The 25526-nt window shown below is 46.4% G+C and overlaps 1 protein-coding gene across 12 annotated transcripts in view; it reads left to right on the top strand.

The window, feature by feature from the left end:
* The window catches only part of LOC128881550 (phosphatase and actin regulator 4), a 225043-nt gene that overhangs the window by 58188 nt on the left and 141329 nt on the right, over positions 1–25526 (top strand). The gene's annotated exons all lie outside the window — the stretch shown is intronic.

Here is a 25526-nt window from a genome sequence, read left to right as displayed (position 1 = left end):
GTGAGCCACTGTAATAGTGCGTCTTGCCTGAGAGGTTATATGATGTCCCATCGGGCGGCGCGAACCACCGGTAATGCAGATTACTCTGTCGGTAATGCAGATTACTCTGTCGGTAATGCAGATTGCTTGGTCGGTAATGCAGATTACTCTGTCGGTAATGTAGAGCGTTTGGTCAGCAATGCAGATTCATATACATTAACTAGAAATTTTTTCATGCTTTTCACTGCATTTTCCCATACTTTTAAACAATTGTATCTAGAGCTAGTGCGTATTCATATAAATTAACTAGCAATTATTTCATACTTTTAACTGTACGTTTTTTGAAGTCGCTTATATTTTTTTTCCAAAAAATTATTTCATATGAAACTTGATTCAACGTTGAAATCTCTTTCTTCGTCTGATCAATCGTTTGATGAAAGTTTTGAGATGAAATTTGATACAAGCAACTTATCGAACAGGCTAAGCAATAGCTCCTTGTTAGAATCTGGTCCCTTCCGAGTGGCTGCCGTTACAACTGCTCGTACAAACGCAGTTTGAATCGTTTCTCTCGCAGGCGGAAGACGATTCGTGCCACATTCCAGACCATTGTTCGTAGGGCTGGTAGAGGGTAATTTGGAGCGGTCGCTGCTGTTGCTGGTGCCGTTTCTGTTCCTGTTCGTCGTCGTTGCTCGCTGTTCTTCTTCGGTAATAGGCGTTCTTCCCTTTCCGCGGCGATTGTCGAGCACTTAATAGCCGCGCAGCGGTCAATTTCTCCGTTAGCTTCTTCTGCTAGCCTCAATTTCATCTTCTGGCGGGTTTGTGACACGCTCTGAAGCTCTTCGAGACTTGGAAAGCCACGATATACTCGAAGGTTAAACTTAAATGCCAGCTAGTAACAACGATTACCGTGAAATAACGGAAAAATATATATTCGTAACTCTGGGGCAATAATACGGTAAAGTAGCAACAATAGCGCGCTAAGCAGTCAGTAGATCAGACCACACACGGCGCACAATTTTTCTCGACCGTCGAGGAAAATTACAACGAGCACCGCAGTTCTTACAAGACGTTTATTATTCCAAAGCGTGCGAACAAATCCATGAGTCATCGTACTTGCATAACCAGCATTTTTCTAACACGCAGGAAGAGAACAGAGTGGCTTTCACATGCACGCCCGAACACGTGGCCTAATAATTTCTACGAGACGTGTGCAAGCGGTTTCTAAGTAACCGCGGACACGCTAATTTCATCCTTTTTACTTTAATTGAGCCATTTGTTTCGCCCTATCGGGTCGACATCAGCGCTCTTCCTCCCCGGAGATCCCTTTATCTTAAAGATTCATTACGCGTAACGTAACCCTTCATGGGCGTGGCAAGTACGTCAGAGTATACTCTGCAGCGATGCAGTCCGTTTCAGATGGATCATTTCCTTAACAGAAAACTCCGACTCCGATGGAAATTCAGTTTGCAGAAATTTTCAGCTTCTTTTCCCTCGTCGTTTTCGTCCTACGCGATAAGACTGGGAGATATCCATCTCTGTGGGGGTTGATAATCAAGCAAACCAGCGTTTGCTTACCGTGCCTTCGATGTTTTCGATCAAACCTAGCTATCGGCTACCGTGAACACGAGATCGTCTTCATTCCACGACGCGAAAAGAACACCTGCGAATGATCGACGGCGCAAAGCGTTACGATTGTCCGTGCTCGCGTAACCGAATCTAGAATGTACATTCCGCGTTCCATTGACGAGTCGCACGCCTCGTGCCTCCGCGTTTGTTCCTGGTTTGTCGTCGACGGGTTTCTCCTGGTCAAGCCCAAAACGAGCAAACGGCGGAATGTCGCCGGAAGGATGTTGTTTCTTTTCGCATTAAGACGGCAACTGTTCTTGCGTCGTGTTCCTGTCCGTGACGCAATAACAGGTAATAAACTGGGTTGCAAAATATTGGCACGAATGTTAGCATTTCCATTGCACAAGCTACCGAGAACAGAGTTGCTTAGGAGGAGTCTAACGATGAGAGTTGAAACTATGTATTAATAAATTCTCATCCGCGTGTTTTTGAACGTTGGCGGCGAGTACGGTAATACCTGTTTTCCTTGTATCTTCTTATCTTGTAGCTAGTTAGAACCAGTTAAATCGGATAATACCTTACCGTCGGCGATGTTTACGGACACCAATACAGATAAAATGCGAAAATTTCTGAGAAATTACATTTAATTTCAAATTGAATTTTAACGAAAGCAAACATCGAATTGGATCTATCCTACGTTGAGAGACGGATTTCGCCTGTCTCCGATCTCAAAGTCGCACCGGATCGCGGAGGGTTTTATCGTGATTTTTAATTTACGTATTCATCGGCAGCCAAGCGTTGGAAACGAAACGAAAGAGCCTTGGAAAGGTCTGGGCAAACCTTGACCGCGCCATGTTGCGACAGGGTCGTTGGTACCGCGAGTGTGTTTACCCTGTCAGCCAGCACCAGAATAGAACCAGGCCAGTCTCGATTACTGAGAGAGGTCTTGTTGCCGAGGAGGCAGCAACAATGCGTAAGTATACACGTCTCGCGTGTATACACGACCGCGGAATACACGCTCGTCGAGCTTACACGTTGGAAAATATTCAGCCATCGCGCGTCATTCATCGCGATTATCGTTGAAAAATATTTGTTTGGATCAACAACGTCGAGATCCTCGATGGTCTTGGAACGGAATAACAACGTCTCGTTAAACGGAGTGCTTTTTAAATGAACTCGGAAGAGTAAAGCGAGGGGGATGGAAATAAATAAATCACGATTAAAGGAAGAACTTGGATTATAATACAGGAATGCAGAGAAATTCGAGCAGTCCCGGCAGACTTCGAATCCTCGAATTGGCGTCTATGATATCCGTCTCGAGATCGTGTTTATCGACGTTTTCAAGAGCGGGAGCTGAAGTTTAACGACTTAACGACCATAGCCTACCGAAAGATCGTTTTATACTCCGGCGTTACCGCGCGTTCAGGGTCGTCGAAGCACCAACACGAAGAGAGGTTCTTGTCACGATGCCGGTGGGCGTCCATAGAAGGTCGATCGCGCATTCCAACCTTTCGTGACTCGGATGGTCCACGGGGTTAACCGGCTGGTGTCATTGGATCGTGTATCGGCGATCGTACGCTCGGTCGAACGATAAACCACGCGTGGGTGCACCCGACTGCGATGCAATTTCCTGTGTCGATGACGCTAACCCTATTCATCGGCCTGGGCCAAGTGGCCTGTTTTTAGGTGTCGAGGACTATCGAACCGTTATCTATCTGTTCCAAGGTTATGTACACTTTTTCTGAAACTCTGCCATTCGTAATTGAATAAAATAATCTTGCGAGAATAATGCTGCGAGCAAATCTTTGCTGCATAAATTATCGCGCGCTATGCATCGGTATAGTAGCATTATTGACACGACTAACAATAGAGTCATCAGAAGGGGTGGCTCATTCGGAACGTCGGTACCTTTACTCTTCGACCCTTTGTCTACTGTGTCACCCTTAGTCATGTTGACACCACTTACAAAAGCACATCGTCGAGAAGGGTAGCTAACGCGAAATTTACGAAACGTCGATATCTTCTACCGCTCAACCCTTTGACCGCTACGTCTCCCCTAACAGGACAGTATCGACACATAGGACAATCGTATTTCCAACGTGGCACGTAAACCGTTTACAGAAGAATTTTAAAATCTCTGTTCGACGACCGTCGGGCAAATCATGGCACCGAATAGCTGTCGGATTGTCGAGGATTTGTTCATTTTTCACCCGAGAAAATGGGTCCATTTATCGTCGGCGAGGTCCGAAAATATCGCCCGAACGTTAACGAAGAGTAATGAACTGCGACGCTCGCTATAATTCCCTCTGAATTCAGCAAATAGCCGCATCGGTCCACCATCGGTGTTTCCATAGTCGATTGGCTGCTGATCGCATCTAGTCGAGCAACTATCGACTCCACGAGCTTCAACCCTTCTCCTTTTCCGCTGATCTGCCCTCGGCATTAGCGGCTGGAACGATCACGCAAGCTCAGCCTCGTGGATAAATTAACCTTCGTCCAATTTCGGACGTATACTCGTGTGTATAGGCTCATCTATCTACAGATGTACTCGTCGATAGAAATCCTTTGGTACGCGTGAGAGGGTGTAGTCGATACAGAGTAGCACTATGTATTCGAGCACGTGTGTAAACATAACTGGAAATAGGAATTGTCAACAATCCGTAACCATCGTGGGAGTGGCTCTTGTCTACCAGACCCTCCTACCCTTATTCTTATTCCTCCACCGAAGCACCCTACTCCTCGATTCTTCTCATTTTTCAGCACTCAAGAGCACTCCAACTCTAGAATCTCCGATTTCGCGTTGCCATCCGTTTCCCTCAACCCTTAGCATCGCATAATGTCTTCGTTTGGGAATCCGATAAAACGAAAAAACTGTAATCACCTTCGTTGTCGCAGGGCTGGTCTGTACTCGAGGCTGGCGTCCTGTTTCGAAATTGCCATTTTTAAAAATACCCGGCCGTTGAATCGTGCCGGGAATGTAATTGAAATGCCGGTGGCGCGGTGTCGGTTCTGTAACCAGAGATAAACACGCTTCAGAACGCGCTAGGAGTGGCTAGTCCCGTGATCGATACGCTTGTTGTAAAGGGTCGGCGAACTGGATGTAATCTCGCCGTCGAGGAACCATTCGGTTCCGGTGTTCGATGCATTTTACTACGCGCGGATCGAAGGCTCGTTGCACAGAATATGTAATAATTCGTAAGAATATTTTTGTACGTGGAGCGAAAGAATTCGTTTGTTTTTGCGCACGCTTCTGTGTGATCTTCGAACACAATTTAATTCATTTATGCAACTGCATGTTCCGCTGGAACTGCAAATTACGTTATATGGTCGCCTTTTCCAACCGACAATGTTAAGTTCCAACTAATGGTCCATGGCGTGTGCAAACCGAGGAGGTGCAGAGAGTTGGCAAATTATTTACTCGAATTTCACACGGAATCCTCTTGGCTGAGTCCGTCGCCTGTTCACCGTCACCTGCTAAAACGAAGGGGTAGCAGGGGTTGGCTCCTTTAATCAACTCGCAGCTTTCTCGTATGCCTGTTCCTGCATCCAACCTAGTTTCCGCGAGTTGGAATGGTAAGCACCCGTGGGCCCAGTCGTGTACGTACTCAAAATAATATTTGTCATTACCGAAGGCGGTGCAATTAGCCGGACGATCATTTCCTCGTCCACTGTTTGTCCATTGTCGAACGCGAACAAGGACGAGCCGTTGATTCGTCGGTGCGCACGATCGATCCGGATCTAAAGCTTAATTGATGAGCTCTCCAGTCGATGTATCGAAGGGAAACGGAACGTGTTCTATTAGCTGAACACTGTAAACGTCCAATGATAATTGTGATTGGTATCGGTAAACGTTTTGCGATCATTCTACGCCCGTTACTTGCACTTTGCTCCAAGCCTTTATGCTTTCATACGTATAAATTGTGGATTAGAAGAGGTATCTAACCAAAGGAATTTTTATTGAATCGTTCCGTCCAGATTTGTCGGTATCAAACGAGAAAGCCAAGCGTTCATTTGAGAATGCACAGGCAAGAGGACGAGTTCGATGCTTTAAGTAACCGTCAGGTTTAACTATAGAAGAGAGTCGACGGAATTTCATTTAGTCGACGCTTGGAATTCGAGGACCGGGTCGCAGAAAAATTTCTATTCGTATTTTCGACTCGACGTACCAATTTTTCCGTCCTTCTGTTTCCCATGTGGATTCAGGAATTATTTCCCGCTCGAACGATTTATTGGATCGCGAGCAATTTATGGCGTCGCTGTTTTCACTCGCGACGAGCAAACACGCCTGTTTTGATAAAAACTTGCGCACAGACGGAGGATCGAAAAATACTAGACGCGGATTTCTTTTCATTGATATTCATGTTTGAAGAGTGGAAGCTACCCTCGAGATCGTAAAAGACCTACCAGAGCTTGATGAAAATTTATATTATTAATCCATTCGAAAAATCGGAAAAACGTATGATTTCATTGTTATATCTGTTATTTAAATTCCGAAGAATTGATTGGCTACTAAATAGAGTAGATTTATATTTTTTAATTAAGGAAATATTCCGCCGACAACTGCGGAGGTACTTTCCAGCCCTTGAACACGAACACCAGTCAACAAACAGAACACGCGCGTGGTATTTTCCAGTGCTCCATTCAATTTCCTCGCGAGAGTAATTTTAGAAGAGCGATTATGCGATCGATACAAGTGGTAGTAAAACATCGTTGAAATGCAATCGATGCAAATAGATTTCGACGCGTGGTTCTTCCGCGGCAACGCGTTCCGTGTGTACGCGAATCGCTCGCGATTTTGGCAGCCTTCCTTTCAATGGAACAGAATCGACGCGTATTGAATACCTCGAATGCAAATTAACCATGTTGCGCGCGTAAAAGCTTTCTGACAGCTGCTGACCGCTTCTTCCGAAGTCAGCCATTCGCGGAAATTGCGATGAATTTTCGCTACGGAGCGCGGTTAACTTCGTCGAGCTGATTTCGAAAGCGAGACCGGAAGTTCCCGAAGTAATACTTTCGTTGATGACGAGGAACGAAACTTTTCAGATTTAACTCTCGCTCGGCAAGTGGAATTTTTATATCGCTTCTAAAGTCACGGATCGAGATTGGGTTTCACTTCTCGAAACGTGTCGACGATAATAATTTCCCATTCTTGGTGAGTCTCGCATATCCAACATTTTAATTCGAGAGCCGAAATTCTTCGACACACCGGAAGTACTTCTTGGAAATACTGTCCGAAATGGTTCGAGGACCACAATAGCTGTAGATACGTCGCAGAAGCTCGACCAAATTGCCTTCGAAGCAACGTCGCATCCGCGACATGGAGCGTGTTCGATGATGTCACCGCGACCGTCCTCTCCTACGCTCTTTCTCTCTCGCTCTTTTCGAATTCCTGCGCGCAAATGTGGCTCGACGAAGTGTGTCGAGTCGTTTTTGGCGATCTTCCACCAGGAAAATAGCCACGGGGCGCCTCGGTACCCCGAAGCACTGCCAGAAACGCTCCAGGATATTTGTATTGGTATTTTCGGGCCCCGATCGTTTCGGGTCAGCAAAGATCTCCCCCTTTCGCTCCACACCAGAACCTTTGTACAAATTGAGAATCACTGAGTTTCTTTTTGTATTTAGCTCGAGAAAGTCTCGGAGATACAGTTATTTCAAATCGAACGACGAATCCGTCGCTCGTCAACGCGACGCGTTCAATCGATGATGAATTGTTCCCGAAATAGACGCCGATACTCGACAAAGATACGTCGAATGATCTATCCGGTCCAAAGTATTAAAAGTCACGCGGAGGGAACATCGCGGCGTTTCCGGACACCCGTTATCTCGTAAAATAAGTTCTGATCTTGTCAATGGCACGGTTCCACTAATTTTTCTTTAATTTTGACGTTTCAGACGCTAAACTGCTCCGACTTTTTCACTTCCTACGTTTCCATTCGCAGCGATGACTAATGTCTTCATTAGCAGAGTGCGCAGCGTTGGTAATGGAATTATCACAATTAAATAGACCTTGATACAAAAGGTTCATCAAGTTAATCTACCTGGTCCGAACTGTTAACCATCGGCTCGCGAGCGCTTTCGGTGATGAATTGTTCTAATAGCTTCATTAGCATCTGATGAATTATACGAAGTCGCTAATAGATTCGTCGGAATTAAACAAACCCCGAGGGTCACGAAAGATTCATCAAGTTTGTCTACTTCCTTCGAAACTATAAATTATTTGCGCGTCTATCCGACGCCGTGGCTATAATTACGCAATTTATCCTAATTCTGACGCGAAGTAGAGTGGGTCGCGATTGACATGGCAGTGAAGACGGGCGACTGCAACCATCTTCGCGCGATCACTTGACAAGCAATATTCCAATTTTGCCATTGGTACAGCCGCGCTAATTTTTCTTCAATTTTCACGCCCCAGATACCGAACCACGCGATTGCTCGCTTCTTCGTGCGAGAGTCTCGTTTACTTTCCCACCATGTTTTCCCCCCTTCGCGCGATCGTAGGTGAACGTCAGGCGATAAGTTGATAACTTGATAGATCGCCGGGGCGCCGCTTTTAGTATCTTTCCGCCTCGAATGAAAGCTACTTCATGATGGATGAGTCGAGCGTTCTGGCTCCTATATGGCCGCCCAGACGAGCCTCGTTCTCGCTGGAGCGCCACTAGGAGCCATAAACCGCAGCTGCATCATGCAGCAGGCCTTGGGAATGGATTCCTCGCAGGAGAGAGTGAGAGCAAGAAAGTGTCGCGGTTCGTTCATTCATCCTGTGGTCTCTCGTAGCCCCTGTGCGATGCTGGTTTCAAACTGTTTCTCCAGAAGATCGTGGTACCGCACCCATAAATTAAAAATTGCGTAATTCTACTTAAGACGTTTCGCTAATTTCGGAAAAACTGTTTAATTAGACGTCAAGAAGTCACACTAATATCTATCATACGTGAGGGTTCCCTTATCGGCGATGACCCACTTCAGTGATGAATTCAGCACTTAAAACCAATATAGAAACGTTCGTATGAACGCATAATCTGCGCAACCCTGTTTTCGGTTTACGGCTCGTAAATCTTGTAGCCTAGTATTTCGCCCGACTAGTACATAAAGCTCGATTTCATTGAATATTTTGCAATCGACCATCCAGGGATCTAAATGGAGATTCACGAATAATAGTAAATAGTAAAATGTCTGCAACTATTTGTCAATATTTGTGGTCTGTTAGTCGCATAACACAGAGATTCCATAGACATGGCGAAACTGTGCCAATGGTAGGCGCCACATGTTTCCCGCGCCAGAATGTCAACGTGTTCGCTGCCCACGATGTCCACAAGATCGGACGTCCGCGTTATCGGAAGGTTAACCGTATATCTTGTCAGTCTGCCCACTCACCTGCTGCCCAAGAGTAGACACCTGCCCTTCGCCTGTCCGGTTTGAGTAAGGTAACGGTTCTCCCGGCAAGCGGAGGATCGCCGCACAGAAAGAAGATAAGCCGAGACACCCGAGGGAGCGTGAAAAGAACAACGGTGAAATCATGGCAGTCTTATCTGGCCCAAGTGATCACCTAAAATGATCGAGTTCGGAGTCGGGCGAAAAAGTCAGTTAGAATTTAATAAAATACGTTTTAATTTAAAATCGACGCTGGATTGAAAAAAAGAATAGGCTTTCTTTCATTGTACACAGACTGTTGTGTTTCACATCGTAGCACAGAGTACATGGAAAATATCTGATGACTTTCGGTACGCGCCGAATAATTTCGTTCAGAAGCCAAAAATAACTCGGTTCGCAGCAGGTTAACCCGTTCTCAATTAATTTCGAGCATGCGTAGGAAGTGTTGACGCTCCGTCTGATCTCGAGAGAACCGGTCTCGAATTCCGTCGATTACTCGACCGCGTACCACCGATCGTTACCGAACCCCGCGATTGCTCCAGATTGTTTTTCTCCAGGATGTTGGTAAACAGCTGACAGCCTATTAATTGTCGCGGCTCGACCAGTTTTCTCTTCGGTCTCGGTTTCCGGTCGAGGAGGGTTTCGAGGTCGCCGGAGAGCCTCGATAAATCGATCGCTGATTTCCTCGAGGAAACGATAGATTACACCTGGTTCTTCCTTTTGATTGCACCGCTCAGTCGAAGCGTTTCTGTTCGCGGTAGAGGACTTTCTTCGGTTAAAATTAGGTGAAAATCGCGAGGAAAGTTGGCGAAGAAGTTACCTTCACGCCTGGACGATTCCCTGATCGAGGAAAGCGTAACTCGCCGATTCGCAGCCGAGAGATCTGTCGATTAGCAAATGTACCATCGATGATCGATTATCGAACGTAGTTCCGTTGACTTCGCGGACGTCGATATTAATTGCTAAGAAAAGCGTGCATTCTCGCGCGAGTTGACTCGATGCCGTCGAGTCGGTGACAGCCGATAAATCTGATTCACGATGAAGCAATGTCGCGTGTCGTCGATCGATGGACAACTTCGTAAACACCGTGCAGAACATCGTACACAAGAGCAAACGAATGTGTGTCATCAAAAATTTATAGAAAAGATCTCTCGACTCCGGAGCTGTCTTGTTGACCTTCTTACGCTTCTTGCGAGGCCGTTTCAGAATTACACAGGGTGGCTCGTACGTGTACTATATTTTTACCAGACCACCGAACACGGGGACGTGATTCTTTTACCATAACTCAGCCTCTGTTTTCCTCGAGAGAATCCTCTTCAATTTTCCAAACTTCGTTTGAGGACGCCGATAACGATAAAGTTATCGATGCACGGAGTGGTCCACTGAAACAGGCCACGTTGGTATCTTTTATCGAGTCTATGAAAGCATACTTCGCCAAAACACGAGTACCTTCGAGGGGCCAACTAGACGTAGATGAATCGTCGATGGAATTATTACGGTGCGTCCTCCGCAATAATTCTAGCTATTTCTCTCGAGTTCCATCGACCTCCTCGCTTTTTTTCGGGATTCGTTCCACCACGCGGAGTCTCGTGGGAAGATCTACTTTCGTGACACGTAGCCATGCGTGTCGCAACGACCAGACAGATAATACACAGCCGAAGCTAACGAAGGGGAAATAAAACACACCAGAAGCAGCATCTATCTTCCCTCGATCGAAGAAGAACTCACGGAAAGGAATTTCTTCTCGTTCTCATCGAAGTTTAGAACGCTCTAGCTTGGAGAAAATTGAAAACGAATTTCCAAATTGCATTTCGCGTTGAACGAACGCAAGTTTGTCCGAACGATCGTTTAATGGAATAAACGTTACGCGCAAAGCTCTCTACGGGGTGTTTTTGTTCGAATAGAATATTTTCCCGCCTCCGATTACTCCGTACCAGGAGTCGCTGTCCAACGAGGACGATCGCAGCACATGAATATTGCAATCCACTCGGTACAGCCTCCTTTTCGCACCTACTTTTGCGCAAAATACTCTCGAGAGCGTCGTTGAACGTGCAATCCCGAGAAGCTGGAAACGCCTCGTTCTCGGTGTGCAACAGAGCCTTTGTGTTTGCGTTTGCATCGCCTCTAAATGCAGCCGCACTCGAAACGAACCGCTTCTGCTCCACATTCCAGAGGAGGCCCAGCGACGTGACTTTTTCTCGATTACATACTCCGATTCGTTTTCGCCATTGTTCCCGTGTTCCTCCTTTTCCCCATCTGTTTTTACTTTCTAGTTTCTCGGTCGTCATTGAAATATAACAGAGGGAAAGTATCGCTAGCCATCGGAATTTTTCAGCACGAAATGCTCCCGACGGGAAATCTTTTTCCAAGACGCATATTTTCCGTACGCCGTAGAGGTTTTGCGCGAGTTCTTTGGCGGAAGGCAGTTCGTTTCCAGAAGGCTCTCGGTATCGATCTTCGCTGGATATTGTGTTGTTCCCCCGCGCTTATTGCGTTTTCTCGTTCTTACGTGCTGGCGCCGCCTTGTTTGTATTCTAGCTCAATTACGGGTTATTTCTGGTTGCCTTCTTGGTCTACGGACATTTTTTAATTTACATTCCAGCTCTGGAATCTAATAACGTGAGACGCAATTGCATCTGGATCTCGTGCATCTTTCGAACGAGTAATACTATTGCTTCTCCGCGTTTTGTCTTGTATTCTTTTTGTTTTGTATCGCTTTTTGCAGAAGCGATAGATTGGACATGTAATTCTGAAAGCGTACACGTATGGAATAATATAACCTGATAACGTTCTCTACTCCAGACCTAAAGGAAGACCTGCGCTCGCTGAGACCTAAACGAAGTAGCTTATCCTCCCATCAACCGGACAGTATTTTTGAACGTTCCGATGTAACGAATTCGATAAGCAGATTATGTTCCCACTGTTCCTTCGGGCGATGGTAGGCGAGCGGAAAGGCAGATTCGAGGCTTTCCTCCCTTCTCGGCGATGGGAAACGGCGTATTGCGTCGTTCCATTTAGACAATGAGGCATTTATAGTCGGGACTGCAGACCTCGTTATTCAACGCGACCGTGTCAGTCGCGCATTGTACTTCCGCGAAATTCTCTGCGCACCGGTTGATGCAACTCGATGCATTGTCTCGAGTGCAATACATAAGGTCGATGCACGGTGTCCGATTGGTCGCGTTACCCTCTCGATAATGCCATCTGTCTTTCAACCCTAAATGTCACGAGACAGGTGTGCGTATACGAACAATAAGCGTTTTATCCCGAAAACCCAGCGTTACGTGATTTCACCGAGCGGGGTTTTCCATCGAAGCGAAGGCCAACGGTATCAAATCCTATCTTTTGTCTCCGGACTTTTATTAAGCCACCGAAATCAAGGAAACAATTTTCTCCAACGAAACGTCCGAGGAGACAGTTTCGTTTAATTTCAGCTCGCCTTATTAGTTTCAAAATTGCCCCCCGAGTCTTTCAAAGCTTTACGATCGACTTCTTTGTTCGACGCTGGCGCCTTTGTCCCGTGCAATTTCGACTTGCCGCGAACTCCTGTAACGCTTCTAACTTCTCCTCGTCCTTCGCGTCCCTCCTCGCGAGGATTTCTGGTGTTTGATCGCGGCGCATCTCCCCGGGAGGACTGGGCGGTTTGCCAGGACGTCTGATCGGAAAAAAGGCGCGGAGTGACTTTCGACTTCCGGTGGAAGCCGAGGCCTCGAGTCTCCCCGTCTCTGTCTGGAGCACATCACCGCAAACGTGGCCACGATGAGGCAAAGATACCCGGAGAGTCTCCTCTCGCTCTCACCGATCGGTCGTGCTTCTTTTTTAACCCTGAAAACGTGCCAAGACGGGGAACAACTCGAGCTCGGGCTAAGTAGAGCAAGAAAGAGAGCGAAGGGCGATGGAGGAGGAGGAGGACCTCGAAGAAGTTGCCACGGGCGAAGAAAAAGATGAGGAACGAGCGGATAGACCTTGGCACTGCCGGGGACAACGATGAGCGACGAACAGCGACGAAGTAGGCTCGTTGAGGGACATTTTTGAATAGGTGTTGCTCCTTTGGAAGATTACCTTCCCAAAAAGAGGAATTTCAATCGCAGCTGGTTGCTAGAATGTATGTTTCCGCCTTTGGGATTGGATTCGATGTTGCGAACTCTTCGTCTATTCGGAATGAAATGTTTGTACTGGTCCAGCCACGCAAGGCAATGGTTCAGTAGAGATGGAAAGAGCAGCCTTTCAAGAATTTCCGCCAGAACTCTTTATTCACTGTCTATAAAGCTGTTTAATATACCATTCTTAGCGTTTGAAAAGTGCTACGGTTCAAACAGAAAGCACTTCCCGGCCGCAATTCGATAAACGCTTTTACAAAATGGTTATTAAACGTTTAAACAGAAAATATCTTTTCCACCGGAGTGGTCCTCTTAAAAGGAAACGAGGTCGTTCGTTCGAACGTTGGACGATTTTTCTGCATGTTCTCCGGCCTTGTTGGATTAAATGCTCTCTGGCTTTTGTGGAGATCCGCTCGAGAAATCTCTCCTTCGCTTGATGGATCCTACGGCGTCTGCGAGCTATTGATTGGTCGTTCAGACGGTTAAGGCATCAAGGGAAATGCATCGTTGATGGGTAATTTGATTGACTCTCTCTCGGAGATAGATGCATGCTCGCGCGCGTATGTAATCGGAATAGAACGTCTTTTCTCCGGTGAATTGGATGATTTGAATTTGGCGAAAATCCTGTGTCTCGGTTAGCTCTTTTAATTTCCCGAAGAGGAATCGAGGTTTCCGAATCGAGACCTCGAAAACGTTAATTTAGTCTCTGTGACTACTAATGAACCCGCTAATTTTAACGCGAACTCGACTGGAGCGAATTTTCGTGGATTTCGTTCAGTTAATTCAGATTTAACAAGCATGCCACGCGAACGTTAATATTTTCGAGTTTAATTTCTGTAACTCCGACAGTGGATTTCCCCGACGTATCCATTGTGTCCCTTTTCGTATTCCGTATTGCAGTGTTCTCTGTGTGTTTCGCTTTGTATTATTCGATTAAACTCGTCCGCGGTAATTGTTCGACAGCGGGCATTGGTAAATATGGCGAAACGAAGGATAGACAGAAACGTCGATGGCGTGGCACATCGCCAAATCAGTATGGGCCGTTGCGTTTATCGTTGGTTTTATGTAACTAGTGTGCGAAGTAACTGGGACAACGACAACAGGAATTTGTCGATGCGATTTCTCGTTGCGTAAAGGACATTGTTCGCAACGTAACGATGATAGTTCGAACCTCACTCGGAAAGCGTATCAAAAGTTCAGCTATTATGCGTTTCATTCGTGAGTTATCTTCGTTGGGAATAAGATCGCTGGAAATTAGAAAGCTCGCTTTCAGTCGAGCGACGTTCGCAAAAATATTCGTCGCCACCCGCGTTTTCACGAACGCTATTTTGAAAGACCGGACATACTTTATCTTGTTCCATGCGTTCTTCGGTATTTTCGTTTCGTCATGCGTCCTCGGTGTCCAAAGGAATCCCCCATCTTTCTAGGGTAAAGTAATGTCGGTTGGTTCGCTTATTTACGAAGCACGATGAAGCTAAACGACGCGCGCCTCGACGACGCTGTTTAACGTTCCTTTGTTCGTTAACAAATAGCCCCAGAATCGCGGGATTACCGAAACTATGCCGAAGTATAAATTTCGACGACGCGAGGGAAAAATTCCCATGCTCGATATAATTCTTGCGTATATTTTGCTGCAAGCTGAGTTTCTAAAGATACCGGCAATATTTGTCTCGAGCCAGAACGAATAAGTTCCCCAATTCGTCGCAGATCTCGTTCGAGACGCGATTTTAAGCCCGATTGAAATTCCGTTCGGTGAATTTTCCGTTGATTTATGCGTTCGTTGCACGAAACAACCTGTCGCCAATTAATCTCGTTAGATGGCAAGACGAATTAGCTCGCCCTTTGTGAGGAATATTCGTAGCGTGACATTTTCGCCGTTTATCGGAATAATATTTCGCTCGAAACGGTCGCTTGAGTTTGCAGCGTCGATTGGATTTATAATTAATTCTGTTATCAAAAGTCTGCAGGAATACAGAAAAATGAACTCGGCAACAAAAATTCATATATTCAAACGTTTCATTTCCTGAGTTCGCCGCGTTTGGAGTTCATCAACTTTACTTAGACCGTCGCAAAAGTTTCTTTAGAATTTTTATTCAAGGTCCAGGGTCGCCAGTCATTTTTCATTTGCCTTCGGCAACGACGCGAAATTTCCCTCAGGGTTGTGTTGTTCCTCGAAGAAACGCGGGGCAACGCTTCGAATGAGAAGTTCGCCTCCGGTGAGTTATTAATTTACTCGAAAGCTAGAAGCGGTTTCCATGTAACCTGATGGCGACTTTAAACGCGAAGTTGGGATCCCTTGATCCGGGGATAATTCATTCCTCGTGTTCCACGAATACGCTGGTCGAGACTCGCGTCATCCTGTTTGCATTACGTTCGTCTATTTCCACGACGAAGAAATTCGCTTCATTAAGCTATGTGTATCAAGTTTAAGATTGCTTTGCTTTTCCAGGCAGGTGGGAAATCTTTTTCGACCGAGTATCACAATATTTCGCTGCCTTTGATGTTTTCTTCTTTCTCTTATAATTTATTCTGGATAACGTTCCACAGATGGCCGCAGTATCTGTCATCCTGACACCGTAACCTAGGCTTCGCCAATATTATTTAATATTCGTGAGGTGCTTTCAATAAATTTACCGCTCCTCAGCGATATAGTTTTGAGTGCCAGAGTGCGATAAAACAAATCTTTCATTACCTGATGTTTATCGCGCCATCATAGGCAAGAACTATCGCCAGGTGTACAGTGATGTGATTTAATCCGTTGGCCGTCGAGTTTCGCGCGAACTTAATTAATAGATCACTTGGAAACTTGGTTCGACGAAACTGGGATCCCAGAATTTCCGACTTCTGCTTCCATCTGCCAGTTAATCGTTTATCTCGACGTCAGTTTCGATCGTCAGGTGCACGAAGTTGGCGAACACGGCGCAATACCGGTCACGAATCCACCGTGGGAGAGTAGAAAGTGTTCCATTGAAATCTTCGCCGCATTATTAACGGAGATGCGTCTAGAAATCGAATCTGATCTTCTCGCGCGGAGACAGGCAAATTTTGCTCGAATCACAGGTCACGGATAAACTGAAAAGCGATTTAACGGTGACGTTTATTTCATATTTCTTCGCTAGTTATTGGAATTTTTTTAAAATTAATCTCGTTTTTCCATTTCGCGTCGCTTCCCTCTTCATTGCGCCGAGATAAACGAGCGCGTGGGTGCGAATGCAATGGAGAAATAATTTCAAAGCGTGCCACCGTAAATAGAAGTATAGATTCGCGTCGTCGACACTCGGTGGAATTCGAAGGAGGTAAGGCCGAGTAGGAACGCCTCTGTGTGAAAATAATTGCCGCGTGTGCGATTATCATGAATACGAGAAAAGGTCGGGAAGCCAGAGCGTCGTAATAATAGCCTATGGGTTGATTTGCAATAACTCCGTCTCCCCTTTGACGATCAAACGTTCCGGTTCGTTTGCGAAAAAAAGGCGTTTCTTAGCCCTCTACCCGGTAGCCGAGAAACTTCCGTCCTCAACCACAAGTTTTGCGATCGCTGGAGAATCTAATTTCCGAGCCTGTGTTCGAGTCGATGATTGGAATTCTCGAAAGCAAAGAAAAGCGAAAAATGGGGCGTCAGTGTTGGGTTCAAGTTGAAGGAAATGAAGAAACTTCGTCGAGAATGATATTAAGGAAATTTTTTAAGTTACACGTCCATTGGCAGTAATAAACACGCAAGTAAAAGTAAAGCCTCATCCATGTTTACATGGTTTGCATGACTTTCCAATTCGGATCGCCGAAGTTTCAATTTTTACTCGGCGCGATATTTTCTTCGCTCGACGTACATGGAGAGGCAAACTTTTCCCGGATTTAGCTTTTTTATTATAGGAATACATTACACGCGACTGAAAAAGCTTGTTCCTCGTGTGTTTCCCTGTTGCGCACCTCGCACCGGAAGCCGTCGCTTATTTACGGCTCGCACGAACCTTTTAATGCGCAAAGTAACGAACTTAACGTTGCAACGTATATTACAAAATTTGCTCACGTCAGATATTCTTTGAATTATACTTGTAAATATACTCCTAAGTTTCTGATCTGGTTACTTCTCCAACGCGTGCGAACTCCATTTTGGAATTCAAATAATATACAAACTGCGAGAGCAGTCCTAGACGAACTTAATCGCCTGAGAATGTATCGAGGTTAATTTATTAAATCCCTCCTTGGAATTGCAAATGCGGTAAATTGTAGAACGTTTCAGCCTACTGACAAAATCCGCTACCTGGTTTGCATTTCATTCGGAACCTGTTAATACCGAAACTATGCTACCAACGATGCATCAATTACATCTGCCACGATTTAAACGAGATTTGTTTAGCGCTAATGTCCACTAGAAGTACGTTTGCGCGTACAACAAAGTCGGTAATTCGTCGTTTAGGAGAGGAAAACACAATTAACGGGTTAATTCGAGGAAACGATTTCAACTTCCCATATCAATTTGCATACGGTCGACTACCGGATAGGTAAACGTAAGATAAAATGCTCGCGGTTCGCGAGTAAAAATCCTTGCGCACCTCAGGAATATCTCGGGATTCATTTTAAGTATTAGGTATATATGTACATAGTAGGCTTAATCCATCGAGGAAAAAGTACATCGTGTTTTCCGCTTTATATTTCCCGTACAATATTTTCGCAGACCCTTTCATAAGCTGGTTCGTTTCGCCCAGCCAACCTTAACACAAGTCACGTTTTGATCCTTTCCTCGCCGTGTACAGGTCGCGTTTATATAAAAATTTCATCTTTACATGCGCGCGCAGTCGCGTAACCATGTTATCCAAAGGTAGAAGCTTGGAACGCGGCTACGCGCGTATTCCTGTCGCATAAAACACCGCAGGCTGGTAGCAGGCTCGCCTCTTCGCACTCGACACTCCTCGGTGTGAAATAATATCGCGTTGTCTCCGATTTTATGGTGTCGACCGAACGATTGACCTCGCAACTTGAATTTGGTAAATTTATTTCGTTTCGCGGAGAGTCGAGACCAGTTTCCCTGCAAGTGCCGAGGCTCTTATCGCGAGCAGCGACACGCTGAGACGCGCGCTGTGAACGCAGCAGTACAACCAGCACCGTTATTCCCCACCCCATAGGCAGCACGGTGTGAACGTACTCCGACGCGGGTTTACTACGCGTAGTACATTACGCTGCGAGTAATGCGTTTACCTTGGCGTACAGTGCGTGCTACGCGTGGTTACCTGCGTGCCCTGCCGGTCACGCAATCTGCGGGGAACACGTGACCGAAACGACGCAATAATTAGACGGCTATTTCATCTAAAATAGCGTTAAACTCTCAGACTCCGAAATTGGAGGACACCTCTCGAAATAATTCGAGAGGTCATCGGAATCATTGGGGTGCACTTGACACGATATGTAACACGAGTTCCAAATCAGCGGATTTCTAAGAAAGAAATTCGTTTGTTTCAGAATTCTTCCCGTTTTTATACACAAAGAGCATCCGTATTAATTAGTTCCACGCCGCATCCATTTCGTGCATCAAGCATTGGGTACTTGGAAGACGTTCGAGCACGCGCGTAATTGCGTAATGATAACACGATTGACGTAATTGCAACCCACGTAGGGAGTCCTGGATCTGCTGACCAGTCGTCTTCCAGGGTCAGTAGGCAGACCGGCCGAGTGGTCTAGAAAGAAAAAGCGGCGAAACAGGATCGAAGGGGCGAAGAAAGATGCTCGGGGAACCGTTCGTTGGAATCGGACTCTTAGTTCTCCTTGCATCGGGTCGACAACCATGCTTAACTGCCGTCGCTGACTCATGCTCGCTGGTAGACTCATAATGTGGGCTTGTTCGACACAAGTGCCTCGAGAACCGCGTCTTGAGCTATTCGAGCTGAGAGTCACTGGAATCGATGACTCCGAAAGCGTCCAGAGTTCGGTCAGACGCAATTATTTGCATATTTATCGAGACCAAACACACACGCCACCGATAAAAGCAGCGATATCGAAGAGTGTCGAACCGCTACTAGAGAAAAGGCGAGAAACAATATCAATTTGCAATTGATCGTTCTAGGAGCAACCTTCATATGTTTGCTCGACTGGCCTTGCGTTCGGTTATTTTTCCAAAACTTTGCCTTGGTTCTATTCTTTGCCTCGGGTTGTGTTTTAATGCTCGTGGATATCGGAGCAGAGATGGCCTCGATTCTTATGTAAATTTTAATATTTATTCGTGATCTATTATTCAATCGCGTTCCACCCATCTCTGGTATCGAATAGGTATGGAGATTCTGTTCAGTTTCTCTCGTTACCGATTCTCGCGTTATCGTAATGGATTCTGATTTAGGGAGGACGATATGGAATTCCAATGAGCATTCGAGGCTCGACAATTGGAGTGTAAATTACAATGCAAGTAGATTAGAAATGATCGTAATAGTTTATTCCAGTCGCCAGCGATTGCCAGTGTCCTACTTGAAGTCATCGAGGTATCTTCTCCTAGAGATTCTTGCCAACAGCAATCTCTTTCTCCATCGAGTTGAGCGTCACTGACTCATTCTCTTATTGCTTCGTCGCCACCAACGACGGCCACGTCCACGAGCGAAACGTGTTTCAGCTTCGAGACTTTTTCACAGGCTCTTTGAAAGCCACTCGAGCGTGGCGTTTCATCAAGTTTCGCGGGTGTCGCCTCCCGTTTCAACGAGACAATTCGAAGATTCTTCGCGAAATCTTTCAACGTGTTCAGTTGTTTTTGCGAGGACGCGACAACGGATTCGCGAAGTCAAGATACGCAGCTGCTCGTGGCCAATCAACTGCGAGCAAGATATTCACGTGCTTCACGCATGAGTTATGCTTTTATAAATGATAGTTTTGGTATTACCAAATAAATGTATATATTTATATATATACATCAAAATATTTATGCAAATATACACGTGGAAACATTAAACCTACCATTTAATTTAAAACGAATTTCTTCGATAAACACAGAGGGTACGAATATTTATGGGACTGACTGTATATCTGAAAAATCTTAAAATAACGTTATTCTTTTTCTCGCGCACAAAATAGACCAATAACGCTCCCCAAGTACAACAAAATCCCCCGACAACCGGTTTCTTCCTGGCGAATACATTTTTCGTAACAAACGATTCGACCAGGCTGCGCCAAACGGAAAAAGGATTCGCGTCTGTAAGGACATCCACGTGTAGGGGGATGCAATTAGGGATTAACGAGCATTTAGCCCCGCTGGAAAGGCGAATAATGGAGATTCGATCCCCAGCAGTGGGGAGGGTGAAAGGCGAACGGGTACACCAGGGGGTGGCTTTATGGTTTCTCGTGCTTTGTGCTCGAAATACTGTCTGGGCACATTCCAGTTGCGAGGTCTGCCCATCCGTCTGTCAGTTCTGTTTACCGTCCACGTATTTGTTTCCAGCCGTCAGAGGAAATTATACCAGATCGATCCGACCATTCCGCGTCTGCAACGGTGATTCCTGCAACTTTGAAGGTACACATTGAAATTAGAAAGCCTCTCGGTAAATAAAGTAGTAACGTCTTCGAGACGATGTACCACGTTCGTCCAGGTCGCGTTTCATCTGGAGTTACCACGAGGCTATTCTCGAGTGGCGGATTCGTAGATCAAGAGTCGCGTCGCGGTGGCCAGAGTAAACGATTTATCGCGATGCTTTTGTTTCCAAGAGCGGGTGCCGTACTTCAGACGCGAGTGTGTCTCGAGGCACAGCGGAAGCGAGTACACCTGTGCTTGCCACCTCGCCTCGTTGCCGCGGGAATGTGTTTAGGGGTTCGAGTTGACAACCAGCGGCCAGGTAATTGGGGAACGGAAAACACTGTGGCGTCGCTATGGCAACGCCCCAGCATCCCTTGCTCGCGAGGGCCACAGTCGTGGCCGGAGCAACGTGCCCTAACCGCTGCACCCTCGTTTTATCTTTGCACTTTTTCTCTCGTTCGCGACGCGCACCCTGTCCACCCAAAAACGTCTGGAAATCGTTATTTCATTAGACGTCTCCTGGTAAACGAAGGGCCGGACTCGTCGCGATTATCCCGAGGGCTCCCAGTGTCCAGACGTTGGATTCATCGATCGACTTTGATGAAAGTTAGCCCCTTTGCCGCGCGATTATTTCAGGAAGGGTAGAGTTCCCGATGTTGATGGAATGTTGCGGGAGCGTGATTGGACGTTGGTCGGTCTTTCATGCATTGCTGCTCTCGCGATAAATTAATAGGGGTGCGTAGGAGCAGCGACAAGGTCTTTAATTACGTTTGGATGGGTGTGTCCATTAAGGAGGCTAAATAAAGCGGGGCGATACAGCGAGAGAGCCGTGGTATCTCCTAGAAGAAGAAACGTACTCGTAGCTGTTGGTATCCTTCGCCAGATCAAAAATCACGCAGATGGAATATCTCCGCGGCACTCGACCTTCGCGAGAAGATGAAACGGGGAGCGAGGAGTCACCCCACGTAACAATTTAACCGTTTCAATTAACAACGTCTCTCCGAGCCAAACGAAACTCCGCGCAATCAGCCGAGAACCCCTCTCTGGATGACACTCGAGCCTCGTCGTGGACGCGACTTTCAATTTTCGTCGTTTACCGACTGGTAACGAGTCGGTGGCGCGTTTTTCAAAGCGGAAATCACAGCTGGTGAAACCTGGTCGTCGCGGGAGGGGATTAATTATCGTTGTTAGGGCGACAGGACGTAGGGCGGTGGCGTGTCGTTTAACCAGTCTGCGGCTTCGATATTGCTGGCGCGGACTCGAATGTCGCTCGAACTGCCGCAATATGTCGCTGTTCTACGAGGCATAAGGGCCATTCTGGTCATTGGCATCGCTTTGATGCAACAGGCATTCCCGCTGCAACAATGGGCGAGCGTTATTGTTCCAGGGATCTTGAACCGTGCCTGGCGATCGGTTGGTAACGTCGCTTGTCATTCGGTGCGCAGAACGGGTACCGTTCGTCAATTGTTTCACTGTCCGTGGCAGGAAAAACAGGGATCGTGGTTTTCATACTAAACGCGTTTGTTAACCCTTTGCTCCCTCCAAGCGGACCTTCGTTAGCGATATCTCAAACTAGCGTTCTAAAACCTTACGCCCTACGATAAATCATGAAACCTTTCATCTAGTCCATTAGCACCTGTCCATCCTCTTTCATTCATCAAAAAAACCGAGTTCATTGAATTCAGCGAACCCCTCGCGAGCTACCCTCGTCGAACCGTGTCCCACGCGTCCCTCCCAGCCAACGCGACCCTCAAATTCGCCCATAGGATCACGTGCTAATACGAATTCGGTTTGTTTACACGTCGAAGGGAATCCTTGGCGAGCGCGTTTACGAAGGCGGATTTCGTTCGAATCCCTTCGTCGCGATCCGCCATCGAGCCGGATTAAACCACCGCAAGTATATGCGTTGACGTCCGCGTGTGGCTCATTTGCCTATTAACCACTCGGACTGGGAATTACGTACCGCTTTCGTCGGTGCGGTTATACACCTTACTGCGTAACGAGCACCACAGTTCATTATCGATCGATCGATCGATCGCCGCTGCAACTCGACACGCGACCGATTAAATTGCCGTGTGATTCGACGACGCGCTCGAGACTGATCGATACCACCTCGAGCCCTCGATATCGAGTCGATATTATCGGTATTCCAAGGGGGAGAAAGAAGACGAATCATCGAAGTTGGTATTCTTGAATTGCTCGATATTCGTAGTTCGATAGTCAACGAATTGGAAAACCATTCGTCCTCGTTTTGGAAAATGGCGTCGCCCGCGAAACTCGCGGCGGCAGGTGAAGTTCGATGATCGACGATTCGCGGAACCATCGTCGATCATCGGTGATTTACTAGCTAGGTAGCGTTGTCAAGACTCGTCGAGAAAAGGGAAGGAAAGCGGTATATCGGCCGCTCGAAGCGGAATAATTGACACGACAAAGAGCTTCCGGTACCCTGGGAGGCCTATTCACGCGCGTCAAAGCCCGTCGTCGAGACCCGCTGCACCGATGTGCATCGTCTACAGTGCATCGGACAATGGCAATATTAACGCGACGATGTAGTGCAGTTCTCATTGTTCTAGATCGCGATGCATCTTAACGTGACCCCGCCCCGTAATCGCTGCAAGACGTGCACCAAACTAAAGGCGAATCGACGTTCGATGCACCTTTGATCCCGTAAAACTTCCTGGCCTATTTCGTCTCTCTTTTTCTCTCCGACGAATTTTATACAGATTAAATTAAATTCGAAGAGAACCGTCGATTGCGAAAAGCAGGGATTTATTTGAGTTTCAGGAGTCTATCGAAGAAGATCGAATAAAATTCGACTTTAAAATTCGAAATTAGATTTTCCAAGAAAAAAACTATCCCTTGGTACCCGCTCGTAAATTAATTGATATTTTAACGAGGCTAGAAGCGGTCGACGTAGAAACTCCTGGAAATAAATCACCTGTGTCGAGTAAAAATATTCAGAGGATTCAGCATGAAAGTCAATTTCGTTTCATCCACGCCTCGATATGAACTCCGCTCGCCACCTTTGCGAAAACTCGGGGATAAGAAGGAAGGATATCGCCGCTTGTCCCTGATCGGTGAACATGACTCGCATTCGTTGGCCGAAGGACTCCCGCAATGGGGCTCTCTTGAACTTGAAACATCCGCCAGGCTCGATCAATGTCGAGCAATTTGAAATGGATATCGCATAGTCGATCGATCGAGCGTTCTTCGAGTAATTTTGACCCACGATCGACCGCGACGCTTGCCAAGGAATCCCTTCCTCTCGAATCTCGTGCCAAGAGCTCGTCCGCTAAGCCATTTCTGATGGCATTGAGTCCGCTCGCATCCCGAGAAAACTCTCGGCATTCAGAAATCGAACTTACGCTATTTTGAGGCGGGTTGCGTGTCGGTGGAACGCCAGAACCACTTCGATCCTCTGCGTTTCCACAGTATTCCGCTGAATGACGATGAGTGGTTTGTTCATTTGTTTGTTCGACCCATTTTCCACTAGAGATCTGAGGATACTCGTCCCTTTCGATGTCATCTTTCAACAATTGTATAATAATCGTATTTTCTCGTACTAGAGAGACCAGAAAGTGATGTCGTTTCTGCGAGAACGATTAAATAATTGATTAAAAATAAAAACATATTATAAATTTATTTGTTTGAATTTAATGTAAAAAAGCGACATTACTTTCTAGCCCCCCTACTAAAAAGAATACACTTTTTAAAATACAGTTTTATTACCATGTCTCCAACGGCTGAAATGGGTCACCTTTTACACAGTTCCTTTTAATTACCCCCACGATAGATCTACAACGATCTCTTGTGACTGGACCAGACTGCGGTGAGAGTAAATCTACCGTTGTGTGCCCGGCGCCAAGAATTTAGCTTCTAAGATCCTCCAAAAGTGTCCCCCTAGGGATACTTAAGGCTGATAATCGTCGTTCCCGACGAAACTGCCCTACCGCACGTTATCATCCATTATTCCCTCAAAGGGAACTCCCCCGAAATTGCCATTTGACGACGCCCTCCCCGTCGCCCTTTATTCCCTTTACGCCGGCTCTGTCCGCGACTTCCTCGGCTTGAGAGACGGGCGACACATCGTACCCTGTGCTCGATCCGTTGCAACGGATACTGATGCGTTTCTTGCCCCCGAGGGTGCACTCGATGTTTATCAAAATACATCTGCCAGAGACAGACTATCGCGCAGTCTGGGACACCTTCTTTCGTCAGGTTTAGGGGTGAGGTTATTCAATCGTGACTAGGGTTCTCTCCTCGAGGACGTTACGATCTTGGTTCATCCGTTGGAAGCTAAACGTGGTGGCCTCTATAAATCATGCGTTTTATTCGCCGCATACCATCACGGAAAAAGTGGACGTGACAAGTAAACGACAGTTTGAAAAATATATATAAATTCGTTGAAGTCTTATACGACGATGATCAGAACCCATTCGATGATCAAACATCCCTCGAATTGCATCTCGAGTTTTAAAGGCGTTTCCCTTTTTATGAAAGGAGAAGGCCATTAAATATCTATGGTGCCGGCAGTGTCGACGTATTGATTTTATGGTGACATCGACATGGCCGTCTGACAATGAGTCAAGGGGAACGGAGCCATGAAAGCTCGCTGATTCGATGGGATTTTCTGCAAATAATCACTCGACATTCGCTAGCGAGTATATCCTCGCGAATGGTACAATAACCTGGGAAAATAAGTTCTGCTTCGAAGGAAATGGAAGTCATCTTTCATAGCATTACCACCTCTTGCGCTTTTCCTTGTTACGTATTTCCCCGAGATTTTCTCTGTTGGCGGAAAATGCAATCACGCGGTGAGAGTTTCTTTATCAAAAAATGTACTCCGAGCGTTGACTGTTTTTTCCTTTCGCTTTTGGGGACATTGTTGTCGATGGCTGACAACCACGGGAACATTTCAACGTGAATTTTTCAGTTTCGCAATTTTCGCCCATTGTATTTTTATTCGAAAGTTTCGGGTGTCACCGAAAACCGATTCCACGGATCGCGTTGTCGCGAAATTGCTAAACCTT

Source organism: Hylaeus volcanicus, chromosome 8, assembly GCF_026283585.1.
Source record: "Hylaeus volcanicus isolate JK05 chromosome 8, UHH_iyHylVolc1.0_haploid, whole genome shotgun sequence".
Taxonomy (NCBI): Eukaryota; Metazoa; Arthropoda; class Insecta; order Hymenoptera; family Colletidae; genus Hylaeus; species Hylaeus volcanicus.
Note: the sequence above shows the minus strand (reverse complement) of the source record. Positions and strands in the feature narration are given on the sequence as shown.